Below are 17,749 nucleotides of genomic sequence, written 5' to 3' on the forward strand. Positions count from 1 at the left end.
TAGCTCCACTCCCACTCCCCAGGTGCTCTCATTTGTTTACTTCTGTAACCGTAAAATCCTTGGTTTCATGCATGTTAGCATTAGAAGCCTACTCCCGAAGTTTGTTTTACTCGCTGATTAAGCACACTCTGCCAAACCGGATGTCTTAGCCGTGTCTGAATCTTGACTTAGGAAAACCAACAGAAACCCTGAAATCTCCATCCCTAACTATAACATTTTCCGCCAAGAGAGAACTGCCAAAGGGGGCGGTGTTGCAATCTACTGCAAAGATTGCCTGTAGAATTCTGTTTTACGATTCAGGTCTGTACCCAAGCAATTCGAGTTTCTACTTCTAAAAATTCACCTTTCCAGAAACAAGTCTCTCACCGTTGCAGCTTGCTATAGACCACCCTCTGCCCCCAGCACCATATGTGAATTGATTGCCCCCCATCTATCTTCTGAGCTCGTGCTACTAGGTGACCTAAACTGGGACATGCTTAAAGCCCCGGCCATCCTACAACCTAAGCTTGATGCCCTCAATCTCACACAAATTATCAATGAACCTACCAGGTACAACCCCAAATCCGTAAACACAGGCACCCTCATAGATATCATCCTAACCAACCTGCCCTCCAAATACACCTCTGCTGTTTTCAATCAAGATCTCAGCGATCACTGCCTCATTGCCTGCATCCGTAATGGGTCTGCGATCAAACGACCACCCCTCATCGCTGTCAAATGCTCCCATAAACACTTCTGCAAGCAGGCCTTTCTAATCGACCTGGCCGGGGTATCCTGGAATGACATTGACCTCATCCCGTCAGTAGAGGATGCCTGGTTAATCTTTAAAAGTCCTTCCTCACCATCTTAAATAAGCATGCTCCATTAAAAAAATGTGAAACGAGGAATAGATATAGTCCTTGGTTCACTCCAGACCTGTCTGCCCTTGACCAGCACAAAAACATCCTGTGGCGTTCTGCATTAGCATCGAATAGCCCCCGTGATATGCAACTTTTCAGGGAAGTTAGGAACAAATATACACAGGCAGTTAGGAAAACTAAGGCTAGCTTTTTCAAACAGAAATTTGCATCCTGTAGTACAAATTCAAAAAAGTTCTGGGACAATGTAAATCCATGGAGAATAAGAGCACCTCCTCCCAGCTGCCCACTGCTCTGGGGCTAGGAAACACTGTTACCACCGATAAATCCACTAAATTTGAGAATTTCAATAAACATTTCTCTACGGCTGGCCATGCTTTCCACCTGGCTACCCCTACCCCGGTCAACTGCCCGGCACCTTCCACAGCAACCCGCCCAAGACCCCACCGTTTCTCCTTCAGCCAAATCCAGATCGCTGATGTTCTGAAAGAGCTGCAAAATCTGTACCCCTACAAATCAGCCTGGCTAGACAATCTGGACCCTCTCTTTCCAAAATTATCTGCCAATATGGTTGCAACCTCTATTACTAGCCTGTTCAACCTCTCTTTCATATCATCTGAGATTCCCAAACATTGGAACGCTGCCACGGTCATCCCCCTCTTCAAAGGGGGTGACACTAGACCCAAACTGCTACAGACCTATATCTATCCTACCCGGTCTTTCTAAGGTCTTCGAAAGCCAAGTTAACAAACAGATTACCGACCATTTCGAATCCCACCGTACCTTCTCCGCTATGCAATCTGGTTTCAGAGCTGGTCATGGGTGCACCTCAGCCACGTTCAAGGCCCTAAACGATATCATAAACGCCATTGATAAGAGACATTACCGTGCAGCCGTATTCATCAACCTGACCAAGGCTTTCGACTCTGTCAATCACCACATTCTAATTGGCAGACTCGACATCCTTGGTTTCTCAAATGATTGCCTCGTCTGGTTTACCAACTACTTCTCTGATAGAGTTCAGTGTGTCAAATTGGAGGGCCTGTTTTCAGGACCTCTGGCAGTCTCTATGGGGGTGCCACAGGGTTCAATTCTTCTCTTCTCTGTATACATCAATGATGTCGCTCTTGCTGCTGGTGATTCTCTGATCCACCTCTACGCAGATGACACCATTCTGTATACTTCTAGCCCCTTTTGGACACTGTGTTAACTAAACTCCTGACGACCTTCAATGCCAAACAGCTCTCCTTCCGTGGCCTCCAACTGCTCTTAAATGCAAGTAAAACTAAATGTATGCTATTCAATCAGTCACTGCCCGCACCGTCCCGCCTGCCCGTCCATCATCACTACTCTGGACGGCTCTGACTTAGAATATGTGGACACCTACAAATACCAGTGTGTCTGGTTAGACTGTAAACTCTCCTTCCAGACTCACATTAAGCATCTCCAATCCAAAATTAAATCTAGAATTGGCTTCCTACATCGAAACAAAGCACCTTTCACTCTTGCTGCCAAACACACCCTCGTAAAACTGACCATCCTACCGATCCTCGACTTTGGCGATGTCATCTATAAAATAGCCTCCAACACTCTACCCAACAAATTGGATGCAGTCTATCACAGTGCCATCCGTTTTGTCACCAAAGCCCCATGCACTATCCACCACTGCGACATGTACGCTCTCGTTGGTTGGCCCTCGCTTCACATTCGTCACCGAACCCACTGGCTACAGGTTATCTACAAGACTCTGCTAGGTAAAGCCCCGCCTTATCTCAGCTCACTGGTCACCATAGCAGCACCCACTTGTAGCACGCGCTCCAGCAAGTATATCTCACTGGTCATCTCCCAAAGCCAATTCCTCCTTTGGTCGCCTTTCCTTCCAGTTCTCTGCTGCCAATGACTGGAACGAACTTCAAAAATCACTGAAGCTGGAGACTCATATCTCCCGCACTAGCTTTTAAGCACCAGCTGTCAGAAAAGCTCACAGATCACTGCACCTGTACATAGCTCATCTGTAAACAGCCCATCTATCTACCTCATCCCCATACTGTATTTATTTATTTATCTTGCTCCTTTGCACCCCAGTATCTCTACTTGCACATTCATCTTCTGCAGATCTACCATTCCAGTTTTAAATTGCTATATTGTAATTACGTCACCACCATGGCCTATTTATTGACTTAATTAACTCCCTTATCTTACCTAATTTGCACTCACTGTATATAGGCTTTTTGTTTTCTTTTTTTCTACGGTATTATTGACTGTATGTTTTATTTATTCCATATGTAACTCTGTGTTGTTGTATGTGTCAAATTGCTATGCTTTATCTTGGCCAGGACGCAGTTGCAAATGAGAACTTGTTCTCAACTAGCCTACCTGGTTAAATAAAGGTGAAATAAAATAAATAAAAATAAAAACAAAATAGAGTGCAAATGTTCACATTTAAAGTGAACAGTTCTTCAGTTCATTCAGTTCTTACTGAATCTAACCCAATGTCTCGTGGAACAAAAATAAATACAGAAAACTTCTGTTTTACGACACATTCGTAATGTTGAAAAAAGGACACAGGGTGTTTTAAGACAGTGTTTGTCGTTTGGACAATGTCTTGACTTCAGTTTAACATCTTTCTGAATGAATTCAAAGGTGTTGGACAGTTCTTTTGAATAACTGAGATGTAGATCATAGATTAGACCAAACATTACCAGTTAAGCTTCTGCCAGTCTGGGGACAACGGAGATACTTGACCAGGTTGTGGTGGACTATATTTTCGGCATGTTTCACTGACGATTATAAGTAGGGCTACCGATTCGTCACCAAGCTCGTCAGAATATTATAATATTATATAGCAGTATATCCACCCTGACTTATGGTTGTCTATATAAAGTTAACACCATACTCACCCATCTAATCCTCTCAGATCACCACAGGTGTATAGGAGTGTCGCGCCCTGGTCTAAGTATTTTGTGTTTTTCTTCATGTATTGGGTCAGGCCAGGGTGTGGCATGGAGTTTTTGTATTGTGGTGTGTTTTGTCTTGGGGTTTTGGTGTGTATGTATTTGGGATTGTAGCTAGTGGGGTTATCTAGCAAAGTCTATGGCTGTCTGGAGTGGTTCTCAATCAGAGGCAGGTGCTTATCGTTGTCTCTTGTTGGGAACCATATTTAGGCAGCCTTATTCTTTGGAGTTTGTCGTGGGTGATTGTCCTTAGTGTCTTTGTTCCTGTCTCTATGTTAGTTTACACTAGTATAAGCTGGTTCGGTTTTCATTACGTTAAGTTTGTTGTTTTGTAGTGCATTTGTATTGATTCGAGTTTTACGTTTTCATTGAACATGGATCGCAATCTACACGCTGCATTTTGGTCCGACTCTCCTTCACCACACTTAGAAAACCGTTACAAGGAGCTATGAGTGGGTTAATTCTGAATGGGCGCAACAGCAACCAGATTAATAAAAAAGCTACCTTGCAAGTTAAGCAAAATTCAAAGACTTCCTTATGCAACAACACAGGAAGAGCTCAGAGAACAGTGGTATGCCTTGTGTGGACATCCTTAAACTAAACATGTATTTTATGACATAGGGTTACTAATCTAACCTGGTACATCAACAGTATGTCATTGGTAACAATTTACTAAATATCCACAAGAGAAATATTATTTGTATATTTAGCCTAAAAGGACTTGTGATTAGTGCTGGGCTTGGTTTAATTTAACTGGTACAATGGAATCAATGGAATAGTCACCAAAGGGCAAACTCTTAGCTGCCTTTCAAATACTGTTATAATTTCAAGGTTTTGAGTGTCATGGTGAAAATCTCAATTGCATTTCCTTGATTTCTCGGGTCCTCTGTCCTCGCTTCAGAAAGGACTGAACTCTTCTCGTCCAATGGATTGTGAGAAGGAGGCGAGGAGAAAGGATGTGAGGAATCAAGGAAATGCAATTGAGATTATCCCCTGTACAACACTTTTGATAAAGCAATGTCACAACTCGGATATCCAAAACTTACATTTAATGAATTGTTATCCGGAAGTCAAGGTGAGCACCAACATCCTTCACTCAGGCCTGTAGAAAGAAAGTATCAATATAATGAGTATTACTATTCTTAAAATAGGCTTACATGGTAACTAGTCTACATGGCAAAGTACAGTATGTTGTTCATACTGTTCATACAGACATAATTTGACAAAATAACATTGACAATTTTAGCTTAACGTTTCACACCCAAGCAAAAGCCCTTGATGTCCACTTCAGAAAATAAGTATATTACATTAAAACATAATTCATAATTTGTTTTTAACTTAATGTTTTAACATGCAATTCAATTCCCTTACTGTAATTCTGGCAGTATTACACTGTAGTTAGGCAGCACTGCATTCAGAGTTTGGGCCGACGCTGATGCTACCACCACCATAATTCACCGTAGGGATGGTGCCAGGTTTCCTCCTGGCACCATCCCTACTGGCATTCAGGCCAAAGAGTTCAATCTTGGTTCATCAGACCAGATAATTTTGTTTGTCATGGTCTGACAGTCTTTAGGTCCCTTTTGGCAAACTCCAAGCAGGCAATCATGTGCCTTTTACTGAGGACATGCACTGTCAACTGTGGGACTTTATATAGACATATGTGTGCCTTTCCAAATCATATCCAATCAATTGAATTTACCACAGGTGGACTCCAATAAAGTTGTAGAAACATCTCAAGGTTGCTCAATAGGAACAGGATGCACCTGAGCTCAATCGAGTCTCATAACAAACGGTCTGAATACTTAAGTAAATAAGGCATCTTTTTTTGTGTTTTAATACATTTGCAAAAATATCTAAAAACCTGAGTACTTTCCGAATGCACCGTAAGTTCAGTCATAAAAATGTACTTAACAAGTCATATAATAAGTTGCATCGACTCACTGTGTGTGCAACAATAGTTATACAAAAATCATATTAAACACTATCTCATCTCTGTACCCCACACAATTATCTGTAAGGTCCCTCAGTCGAGCAGTGAATGTCAAACACAGATTCAACCACAAAGATCAGAGAGGTTTTTCAATGTATTGCAAAGAAGGGCACCTATTGGTAGACCGAGGGGAAAAAATCATGGTGAAGTTATTAATTACGCTTTAGATGGTGTATCAATATACCCATTCACTACAAAGATACAGTCGCCTTACTAACTCAGTTGCCGGAGAGGAAGAAAGTAAATTGGGGATTTCACAATGAGGCCAATAGTGACTTTAAAACAGTTATGGCGATAAAAGGCTGTGCTAAGAGAAACTGAGGAAGGATCAACAACATTGTAGTTATGCCACAATACTAACCTAAGTGACAGAATGAAAAGGAAGCTTGTACAAAATAAAAAATATTCCAAAACACGCATCCTGTTTGCATTGAGGCACTAAAGTAAAACAGCAAAAAATATGGCAAGGAAATTAACTTTATGTCCTGAATACAAAGTGCTGTGTTTGGGGCCAATCCAACACAACACATGACTGAGTTTCACTCTTCATATTTACAAGCGTGGTGGCTGCATCATGTTATGGGTATGCTGGTCATTGGCAAGGACAAGGGAGTTTTTTTAGGATAAAAATAAACATAATAGAGTTAAGCACAGCCAGAACCTGGTTCAGTCTGCTTTCCAACAGACACTATGAGGCAAATTCACCTTTCAGCAGGACAATAACCTAAAACACAAGGGCAAATATAAACTGCTTACCAAGATGACATTGAATGTTCCTGAGTGGCCTAGTTACATTTTTTAAACTTAAATCGGCTTGAAAATCTTTAGCAAGACTTTAAAATGGCTGTTTAGCGATGATAAACAACCAACTTAACAGAGCTTGAAGAATTTTTTAAAGAATAATGTTCAAATATTGTACAATCCAGGCGTGCAAAGCTCTTACAGACTTACCCAGAAAGACTCACAGCTGTAATCGCTGCCAAATATGATTCTAACATGTATTGACTCTGCAGTGTGAATACTTATGTGTTTAGGTCTTACTGTATTTTATTGTGTTTTTTTTATCCTTCATGTTTTATTTAGCATTTATATAACCAGGGAAGCATTTATATAATCACTTTTTCGAGAGACATCACACAGACACAAACACACAGACAGAAACTGTTACAACTTTGCCAGAGATCATTTGTGTTTTTGGGGATGTCACTTCTTGCCACTGTAGGGCAGTAGTGCATAAGTTATGTCAGAGAGGATGAGGCAAAGCGAGAGGGTTTATGCTGCCTAAATCTGTCCACAAAAATAAGACCACGAAGTGAGGAATTTTTGCATGGAGGTCAACAAAAAATGGAATTGCTAATTTTCTACGTGAGGCTTATGTAATCTAATAGACATTTCATAATGGTTAGGTTGTTACAAATGCAGTGATATAGGTGGACGCAAGTGGCATTTCAAAACAACTTTGTATTGGAGTTGAGCCTGTTGTTGACGCACGTATCTGCCCTCTCAATGGATAGAATGGTGCCACCTGATCTCGCCCCCTCTTGCCTGCCTTCCATCTTTGAGGACATGTATTTCCATTGTTAGAATGGTCACCCGACCATCTTGTCAATACAATAGATAATCTTTGGTTAGGTTTTAAAGGGTGGCTGAACTTTCTAATTTGGCCTAATTTTTCATCTTCGTAAAGAAGAAATGAATCAGCGGGGGTGTCTCTTGTGTGTGTGTGTTTGTACATGGCAAGCGTTTGTACATTCACTCTGCCAAAACAATACACAGTTACAGTCACTCACCCTCCTAGATAACTTGAAACAGTCGAACCAGGTCTTGTGTCTTGAAGTCACCCAGCCTAGCTAATGCTAGCCAACTTCTTTCACCAATTAACTTCAGCCGGCTGGTGTGTAACCATGGCAGAGCTGGTTTGACATTTGACATCTCTGGGGCTAGTTAGGGACCATCAATAAATGACTCAATGTAAATGGGACAATATTTTCATGTTGCACGTGTTATTAAATGCTTTCAATATTTGTACATGAATTTCTACAATTTATAGTTGGTTTGAGGTTTTTACATCATTAAATTTTTTTGTCATTACCATTTAAAAAATATTGTCCCATGTACATTGTGTAATTTACTGATAGTCCCTAACTAGCCCCATAGGGATATCGAATGTCAAACCAAATTGACTATGGGCATTTTGATCAGATCAGGTGCAGCTGTGCTCTGAAATTATGATTACTTGGGAGCTTCCAGCTGTCGGCATGTGGGCAGGATTGAAATAATCCCAACCCAAGGAAAACTATTGCATACAGTCTTCCGGGTGGTGCAGTGGTCTAAGGCATTGCATCTCAGCGCAAGTGGTGTCACTACATTCCCTGGTTGAAATCCAGGCTGTATTACATCTGGCTTTGATTTGGAATCCCATAGGGTGGCACAATTTGCCCAGCATTGTCCAGAATTTGCTGGGGTAGGCTGTCATTGTAAATAAGACTTTGTTCTTAACTGACTTCCCTAGTTAAATGAAGGTTAATATTGTAAAAAAATATGATGTTTTACTATCATCTCTCAAATCTCCATTTTTACACTAGAACAAATGTTTTTGAGTCAAACGATGCCACATAGGCCGTTTTCAAAATGTGAAGTCGCTTTTTAGTGGCAGTCGATCTTTAAGGGGGGCTGAACACATCGATTCAGTATGCTGCTCATAAAAAAAACAAGCTTTAGGTCTTGGATGTGTTGTTCAATGTGTGTGTTTTGTTCACTATATCATACGCTGGCAGTTATTGTTTGGCCCTTGAGTCACGGTAGCAACATTTCATCCTCATGAAGTCTGAATGAATCTTAAATTAATCAAGAGATCTAATTAATTTTGACATTTTGCCAAGGAGGTCTTAGTCGCGCAATTTTACGTCTAGCTAAGGGGTTTAGTGTAGTATTTCTCAAGTAAAAATGTTGCAGAAAACATTTCAAAATCTCTGTTTCGGAAGACACTGACCTTTTAGACCAAAATTATCATTTTTGCTTCAGCTGCTCTTCAAAGGTAGACTCAGCGAGACGACATAGATTCACAAAGTCAACAGTAGTAGTGGGTCAATTTCTGAAACAACCAGGGGCGTTAAAGCACGAAGCTAAACTTCTTTGTTGTTTGTGCACATGCACAGATATTTTGTGTGACTGTGTGAGAGCAAAGTCTTGCATGTTGCTCATCTCAATGTGTGCATTCGAGCAGATCACTTTTGTGAACTTGGTGACCATCGTTGGTTACCTCCTTTCAAAGTATGTTGCATTCTGGGGTAAAAATGTATGGAAGTTTGGTATCACGTGTCTTAATGACGCAGAATTAAAATTGCTGGCAACCAGAAAAGCAGAGAATATTGCAGTTTCGAGAGTCTTGTTGGTAGGAAATCCGTGATCAGAGGTCATCCATCTTATTATCAAGTGACTGGCCAGTAGAATGGAGGGAAGAGATGGCCGGTTCCCCCTTCATCTTAATTTCGCCAGGATCCCCATCTCTTGCTTTAGTAACATCGCCGTTTCCTCTTGGGTAGCCTGAAAATTTGGGTCGCAATTATAAAAAGAGCCCAGGGCAGATGAGATGAAGTTGAGGCCTGAAATTAGGTAAGTAACTGCCAATCTGATGTTAAAAAGTTGTTGTTGGTTGTAAGAAATTATAGCGGATACATTTCGTAAAAATAAAGTTAAAATAAACGTGTGTGTGTGTAAACAACTTGGTCTCAGAGCATTTTGCATTATTCTGTACATAGATCTGAGACACTACCTTTAGCATGATACACTACGTTTCGTATTGGTATATATTAACTTGTGGATATCCATCATTCCTTTCATGTGATATGTTATGAATTACAATTTGTAAGATATGTTACAAATTAGCAAAATTGACAATTTGTTATGAAATCGCAAAACATTTGACCTGTTACGAATTGCAAATTGTTGTGGCTGACTTTATCTAGGTAGCTAACGTTAACAAGGCTAGGGGTTAGGGTTTGGGGTTAGGGCAGGGTTTCCCATTCGGGGCGGCAGGGTAGTCTAGTGGTTAGAGCGTTGGACTAGTAACCGAAAGGTTGCAAGTTCGAATCCCTGAGCTGACAAGGCACAAATCTGTTGTTCTACCCCTGAACAGGCAGTTAACCCACTGTTCCTAGGCCATCATTGAAAATAAGGATTTGTTCTTAACTGACTTGCCTAGTAAAATAAAGGTAAAAAATAATTAAAAAATACTCTATCCTCAGGACTCCATGGGGTGCATGCACTGTATTTCTTTCCCCCTAGCACTACACAGCGGAATCAACTAATCATCAAGCTTTGATCATTTGGATCAGCTGTGTAGTGTTAGTGCAAAAACAAATGTGCACTCCTTGTGGTCCTGAGGACCGAGTTTGGGAAATGCTGGGTTAGGTAGGGTTAAGAATAGGAGTTAGGTTAAAGGGTTAAGGTTAGGGGAAGGGTTATCTAACATGCTAAGTAGTTGCAAAGTAGCTAAAAGGTAGTAAGTAATCGACCAACCACCCTCCTTTTGTTTTTACCTCAAGTAACCTTCTGTCTTATTTAAATGTACTATGTTCTGTCTATGAGACCAGGCTGGCGTGTGGGTCACATGTGTCTATCTGTCTTCCAACCTGCATGTGTGCATGCATGTCATGTGTTTATGCAGCACTGCCAGATTTGAGTTTGAGTTATGCAGATAAAATTAATGATACATGATGCAGATACAATTCAACCCTGAGGGAAACAGAAGGGTAACCTATTGCCTTGGGAGGGCATTACACACACGTTGTGTTTACGTAACCTGACAAGACACAACAAACAGATGGTTGGTTTGTCTACACTGCACACTGGTCACAGATAAAATGTATTGCAATGTTTGTGACAATATGTTATTTGTCAGTTTGAAAATGTATTTGTTATTTGGCAATTTGGCCGTTTTTACAAGGTTATCTGATATCACACTGCTGCCATAAGTATTTCCTCCTTAGTGTTAATTAGTTCAGTCCTACTACCCACCCATGTCTATGTTCATCCTAATTCAATAGTATTCTTAAAATATGCCAACAGTATTGTTGTGCCTGGAAAAGTAGCCTAGAGCGGTATGCTTGACTGCCTGCCTCCCTTTCCACTTCTGTATGTCTATAAGGTGCCATTGAAGCGTCGGAGCATGTTTGATGACTGTCAGTTATATTTTTCTCCAACACTTCCCACAGCATGCGGAGCCATCATCGGTCTGCGTCCCGCTGCAGCTGTGACTTCTCAATGGAGCTCATTGTAGCGACAACACGTAGTTGGAGCTAAGGAGCTGAGCAGCGCAGTTATTGCAATCACGTTGAGCGCGCTGCTGTCTGTTGCAGTGGCATCGTGTTGACTGTGTGTGAGAGAGGAAGACATCAAACGACCGTAGTGTTAAGGTAGGGCTTATAAGATGTTACAGTGAGGCTTCCTCAAGACTTCAACTATGGCAGAGGCTTTACCATGTGTTAAGTTTAATTTTTAGAGCATACATGCATGCGGCAAAGAGATCAATGGAACGCAGAACGTGGGGGATAGAAGAAGGATACTGGATTGGCGCCTATTCAACAAATCTAACAATGTAGATATTCTTCAATTGTGTTGTAACAGGCCCATAATGTGGTTACTAAAGTCCGATGTGCATATATTTGGCTGTCTTCACTGCATAACATTTAGAAGTAGTCACTTTTCATGTTTAGAAGTGTCTGTTAAATGCGAACTCCCGTTCGTATACACCGGTAGAAGAAGGTGGTAGTCAAAGTCGTTTTGAACTGTACTGCAGGTGACGATGACGTGAACATGTATTGGGGCTGACATCCATACATTTTTATTGGGGGCAATGAGAAGATTCGGTATCTTTCCCCCACGAATTTCCATTATTTTGTTCAAGGTCCATTGACCTCTTTACAGCATCTATTGGCTATGCGATTGCGGATTCCTTTTGAGTGCGTTTCGGAGCGCGAGAAAAAAAGGTATGAACCAGGATTCACTTTATATTATAACTGTCCAATGGTTTGAAACAGGATTCACTTCATATTAACTAACTGTCCAAGGGTACAATTTTAATGATTTGGATATTTTATGAGTTCTAGTATAGTTCTTTGACACACATGTTCTGTATGAACTAAAAACGTGTGTTTCTTCAAAACTGACTGGATATGGCTTTATTCTCAGTAGAATTTGCCCGTAAGGAATCTGGAAGAATAAAACAACTTGGACTATTTTAAAATCCGAAAAGATCTGTTTTGCTTAGCCTATTTCTCAATTTCATATGACAGTGATGTTTCTTGCATGCGATGTATAATTGCATAATATGATAGTGATGCCTCTAATGAATATCAAAAACGATTGCATCGCAGACTCATTTATTAGAATTCCGTAGGCAATATTATAAAGCTGTATAATGATGGATCTGGCTACCTATACAGTGGCTCATGTTGCTCATACATGTTTTATTGGTTTAAACTTTTATGTACATTAACCTAAACATCGAGACTATTTTATATGACATATTGGACGAATGGGAACTATCATTATCATGAATAATTGGTAAAGTAGGCTCGAATAGGCTAGAATTTGCGTGTCCTCAAACATTTTCAGTTTATTAGTGCGCAGGCCTATACTTTTGAGTGACGCTTTGGGTTTCATAATAAATATAGGTAATCATATATGGCAGATAATGTGGTTATGAAATGAGACAGTATCACTCCATATCTAACATCTCTGCATCATTCATCAGTCGAGACAATGATTGTTCCGTTTGAATAACGGTCTTTCTGGTCCAGTGTATAGGTTTTATTTTGTCCACTGGGTGGCGTGGATGATACTAGCCTATAGTTTGTAATGATTTTGGGTCCCTGTTCTAGCAACATCATGACCTGTAGGTCTATAGCCTACGACAAAGCAAAGTTATTCGATATAACACTTCTGATTTTAACATTTGGGGGGGATGCAAAGTCAACAACTACTGTATGTTTGAAAAACGTATATTAAATAGACAATAGTTTGTAGGCCTACAAATTGAGATGTTTTAGAAGTTTCACAACTTATATTTTTCTTGAACAATTTAAGACAAGATTTGCCCAATAATAGGCTGTAATTCTTCCCCAAACAGATTGTTGTTTGATATGTGGGAGGCAGGTAAGGTGAACTGAAAGGTTGCTGGTTCAAATCTCAATGCTGACAAGGTGAAAAATCTATCTGTACCCTTGAGCAAGGCACTTTACCCTAATTGCTCATGTAAGTCCTTCTGGAAAAGAGTGCATACTAAAATATAAATATGTTGATTTCTTTGCTAACCCTGTTCTATTATTTTGCGCAGAGGGAGAGTGCTCCCGTTTCGCTTTGTTCATGATGCCGACTAGGCTTGTTTTATTTCCAAGCAACTTGTTCGCCAATGACAGTGAAGTGATGAAATTGGTGATATTCCTCTCCTTGCCAGTGTAAGGTTCCACAAGCCTCATCACCACATTCTCCATCACTCACTCACCTGCTGCCCGATGTGGATCTTTTCCCAAACAGTGCCGTCCCTTCCTCTCTCCTGTCTCACGGTTTGATTTGGTGGTGGCGCCTGCACCTGCCTAGTGCGTACCGTTCTGGTTTATTTCCGTTTAGGCCTCAAATGTGTAGGTTCAAGCTGAGGCTCAGAATCGGAAGAGTAATCATCAGAGATGTCATGATTCATTTCTTTCCCACCATCTGAGTCCTTTTCATTCAGATATTGTAGCTGCGCTAACGCAGCATGTACATCCATTCTTCTTGGTCTTCTTGCTATTGTAAATTACACTTGCTCTCACTGTGTACTCCAAGTTGGCCAGAGTAGACTGATAAGACTGCTTAGATTTGGTGGACTGATATGGAGTACATTCCATTTTGAGATTATAATTAGAATATATCTATACAATAGAATGGCCCGCCCTGTTCTTCTGTCACAATTGGTGATTACATATTTATGCATTGTTTGCTTCCCCTTGCTCATCAACTCACCCATTCTCCCCCTTTCTTCTCCATCATACTTTACTTAATTTATTTAATCTATTGTTATATGTGTGAAATTAGTTTTGTATAGTTTAGCTGCTGTGCAGGTCTACTTATTCCGACTGAGCTCGAACAATGAGACAAGATTGAAGATGATGATGATGTAGCCCACGTGTTTCCCTTAACACTAGAACTGCTGGGCCTCGAGGGGCCCCTTGTAAAGGGGTGCGTAACTGGTGGCAGGGAATTCAGACGCAGGAGAGCAGAACTAGGTAGTAGCCGGAGCAGTATAATCCAAAAACCAACGGCCTAAACATACAACAGAATATCGGTACAAAAAACCTGACGCACACCAGTAAACAGGTGCACAAGCACAAACAATCCCACACAAAGACATGGGGGGAACTGAGGGTTAAATACACAACAAAAAATAAGGGAATTGGAAACCAGGTGTGTAGGAAAACAAGACAAAACAAATGGAAAATGAAAAATGGATCGACGATAGCCAACCGCCGCCCGAACAAGGAGTGGAAACGACTTCGGTGGAAGTCGTGACACCCCTTTTCAAGCTAACAAGCAGTCATTGTGACTGTAACATTCTAAAAGTGTAATTAATACATTCTATCTCTAAAATAATAATGTGGTTGTGCTCATGAAGGTGTTAGGTAACACTAGAATACCATTTATTTTTCATTTTAAATAGTAAAATAGCATTTTCATAAGTTTATGTTACTGTAAGCTATATGTAAAAACCAAAAAACACAAACATTGAAATGTTCAATCAATTTTATGCGTGGCATGCTTTTGTAACAACTATGAAACAAAAACCATATGTGTTGGAAGATGGTAACAGCTTCTATTAATAAATATTTATTTAAAAATAAATACCCCAATCACAAAGATGCACGGTCAGCAGAACACGGTCAAAGGATGAAAACAGTTGTCTTAACATAAATACAAGCGCCACGTGTGCTTGATAAATAGTGAAAATCAGCACAAAAGCAATAATGGCATTATAATTAATATACAGTGGGGCAAAAAAGTATTCAGTTAGTTCTCCCACTGAAAAAGATGAGAGGCCTGTAATTTTCATCATAGGTACACTTCAACTATGACAGACAAAATGAGAAGAAAAAAATCCAGAAAATGACATTGTAGTAAACATTATGATTATTGTCCCATAGGAAAAACAACATGTATTATACAGAAGAGCATAATGCATTGCATATGTTTACTGATATATGGCAATGTAATATTTACATACCTTGTTTGGTTGTAGGGGCGTAATAGTATCCGGTTTTCTCTTTATTGTCTCCCTTTCAATGGCAACTGTCGGATGCATTGTGCTCATGACAGAAACACTCTTTCTTGCCTTGATATGGTATAGTGTGACTGTTGTCTTGTCATTCTTTAGCACCGTTGTGGAGAACAACGGCTGTGCAGGTGCATTATTTTGCGCAGAGGGAGGGAGCACCCGTCTTGCTTAGTTCATGGTGCCGACTATGCTTGTTTTATTTCCAAGCAACTTGTTTGCCAATGACAGTGAAGTGAAGAAATTGTCCATGGTGATATTCCTCTCCTTGCCAAAGTTGTGCACCGGGGCCTCCCACTCCTCTTTCTGTTCTGGTTAGAGCCAGTTTGCGCTGTTCTGTGAAGGCAGTAGTACACAGCGTTGTACAAGATATTCTGTTTCTTGGCAATTTCTCGCATGGAATAGTCTTAATTTCTCAGAACAAGAATAGACTGACGAGTTTCAGAAGAAAGGTCTTTGTTTCTGGCCATTTTGAGCCTGTAATCAAACCTACAAATGCTGATGCTCCAGATACTCAACTAGACTAAAGAAGGACAGTTTTATTGCTTCTTTAATCAGAACAACAGTTTTCAGCTGTGCTAACATAATTGCTAAAGGGTTTTGTAATGATCAATTAGCCTTTTAAAATGATAAACTTGGATTAGGTAACACAATGTGCCATTGGAACACAGGAGTGATTGTTGCTGATAATGGGCCTCTGTACGACTATGTACATATTCCAATAAACATCAGCCATTTCCAGCTACAATAGTCATTTATATCATTAACAATGTCTACATGGTATTTCTGATCAATTAGATGTTATTTTAAAGGGCAAAAAAATGTGCTTTTCTTTAAAAAACAAGGACATTTCTAAGTGACCCCAAACTTTTGAACGGTAGTGTATATGTTGTTATGTGTGAAATTAGGTATAGTTTAGCTTCAGTTTTGAGGCAAATATCGGGCTGATTATCAGCTGGACACCGCATATTTCATTGGAGGGGCAACGGGTGAAAACCATTGAAATAAGTTCTGTTTAAGTTCTGTTTCTGATATTATGTTTCGAACAACATCAATCTGTTATATAGACTTATTTAAGCAAATTCAAGTACGGAACGGGGCATGACTTTAAAAATGGGAGAGTAATAAAATAAATAAATTCATGAGCTGTCAAAATTACTGATTTAGTGGTTCTAGTTTTAAGCCGGTAGGGCATGATAAGCAATCATAGCAAAGGCACTGCATCACATGTTGATTAGGGCCCTCTACTTACCGCCTTAATGTCCTATAGAGATGCTTATACTGTGTGTGCCATCTGTATTGTGGAAAATATATAGGCCTATGATAAACAAGTCATCTACAAATAGAATTACATTACTCTTGGAAACAATGTGGAAGATGAATAAATTAACACACTAATCATGAAATAGGCTTAGGTTAGTTGATGACATGTTATTTGCAATAAGCATGTTGCTTTGAATACTTAAGTCTGTGCTTGCATGTAGCCTATGCTGTGTCAGGGTGTGTTTTGATTAGTCAATGTGTTAATAAAGAAGGACATCGAGTAGCTTTCAGCACACGCACAGGGCAAAATTATTAGGTTATAGTTCATGAGTAATGCCATCGTAAATTTAAGGATGGATTCATTCATTTTAATTAAAGGTTTTGTAAGTGTCAATCCACATTTGGTTAATTGATTAGGCTGAGTTCTGGTATGGAAATCATCATGCCTTTCCGTAAGCTACGTCTCCAAAGTGTTTCTCAACGACATGCATGATAACTTCTGCCTCAGTCTCTCTACCACAATAAAGGGCTGACAATTGAGTCGGCTAGCCATGATAACAAGGCTATGTTAGCAGTCACTCCCCACGCTGTGCTTTATGTCCAGATGACAGGAGTGGCGTGCACACACTGCGTTTGAGCGTTCTCTCCCCAGGAGGCTGCGGTTGTTCCCCAAGCGTGGTCTTGTGCTCTAAATGCCTGTGTTTGCACTTCACTCCAAGGGAGCTCTCTGTCTCTAGCAAATGGTTTGAGGAGAAGGGGGGACATAAAGTAGTGGGAGAGGGGTAGGGGGTTAGATATGGAGGGACGGTGGTGCTGCAAACGCTTGAAACTCACGGTTTGAGTGCGCTCTCTGGAAGCGTGCGCAACGCGCATCAGATGGCAGGAGAGTCTAATGAGACTTCATCATCCTGTCTCAGTCCATTTGGAGAAGCCGCAGAACACTGCTTCGGTCATGCAGTGCCAAGACCGACAACAGGCATATTTCAGGACTGGGATGAAAAAAAGGTGGGAAGCGAAAGAGGGGAGGAGGGTGAGGGCAAAGAGAAAATAAGGACAACTCTACTCGGTGCTCAGTTGGATATAGTGCTTCATATTGCAACTACTGCAATAGTCTTCTTTGTTGCTTTCACACTGTGAGCCACGCAGTACCAGACCTGCTGCTTGGATAAAGTGACTAAGGGGGCAGTTGAAATCGTTAGAGTGAGCAATTTTGGGGGGATTCTTGCATTGGAATTACAGTGCCTTCAGAAAGTATGTTGTTACGTTACAGCCTTAAACTACACACAATACAGAACAATGACAAAGCGAATATAGGTTTTTAGACATTTTTGCAAATGTATTTAAAAAAACAGAAATACCTTATTTACCTTATTTG

At 40.4% G+C, this 17,749-nt stretch overlaps 1 protein-coding gene across 1 annotated transcript in view; it reads left to right on the forward strand.

Annotated features, from left to right (window-relative positions):
• The first annotated feature begins 11,085 nt into the window (after positions 1-11,085).
• The window catches only part of cdh7a (cadherin 7a), a 155,308-nt gene continuing 148,644 nt past the window's right edge, over positions 11,086-17,749 (forward strand). The window contains exon 1 of the mRNA XM_031810424.1: positions 11,086-11,221. The gene's annotated coding sequence lies outside the window, so the exon portion shown is untranslated. The remainder of the gene's footprint in view (positions 11,222-17,749) is intronic.

The sequence above is a fragment of the Oncorhynchus kisutch genome, linkage group LG30 (assembly GCF_002021735.2).
Source record: "Oncorhynchus kisutch isolate 150728-3 linkage group LG30, Okis_V2, whole genome shotgun sequence".
In the NCBI taxonomy this organism is placed as follows: Eukaryota; Metazoa; Chordata; class Actinopteri; order Salmoniformes; family Salmonidae; genus Oncorhynchus; species Oncorhynchus kisutch.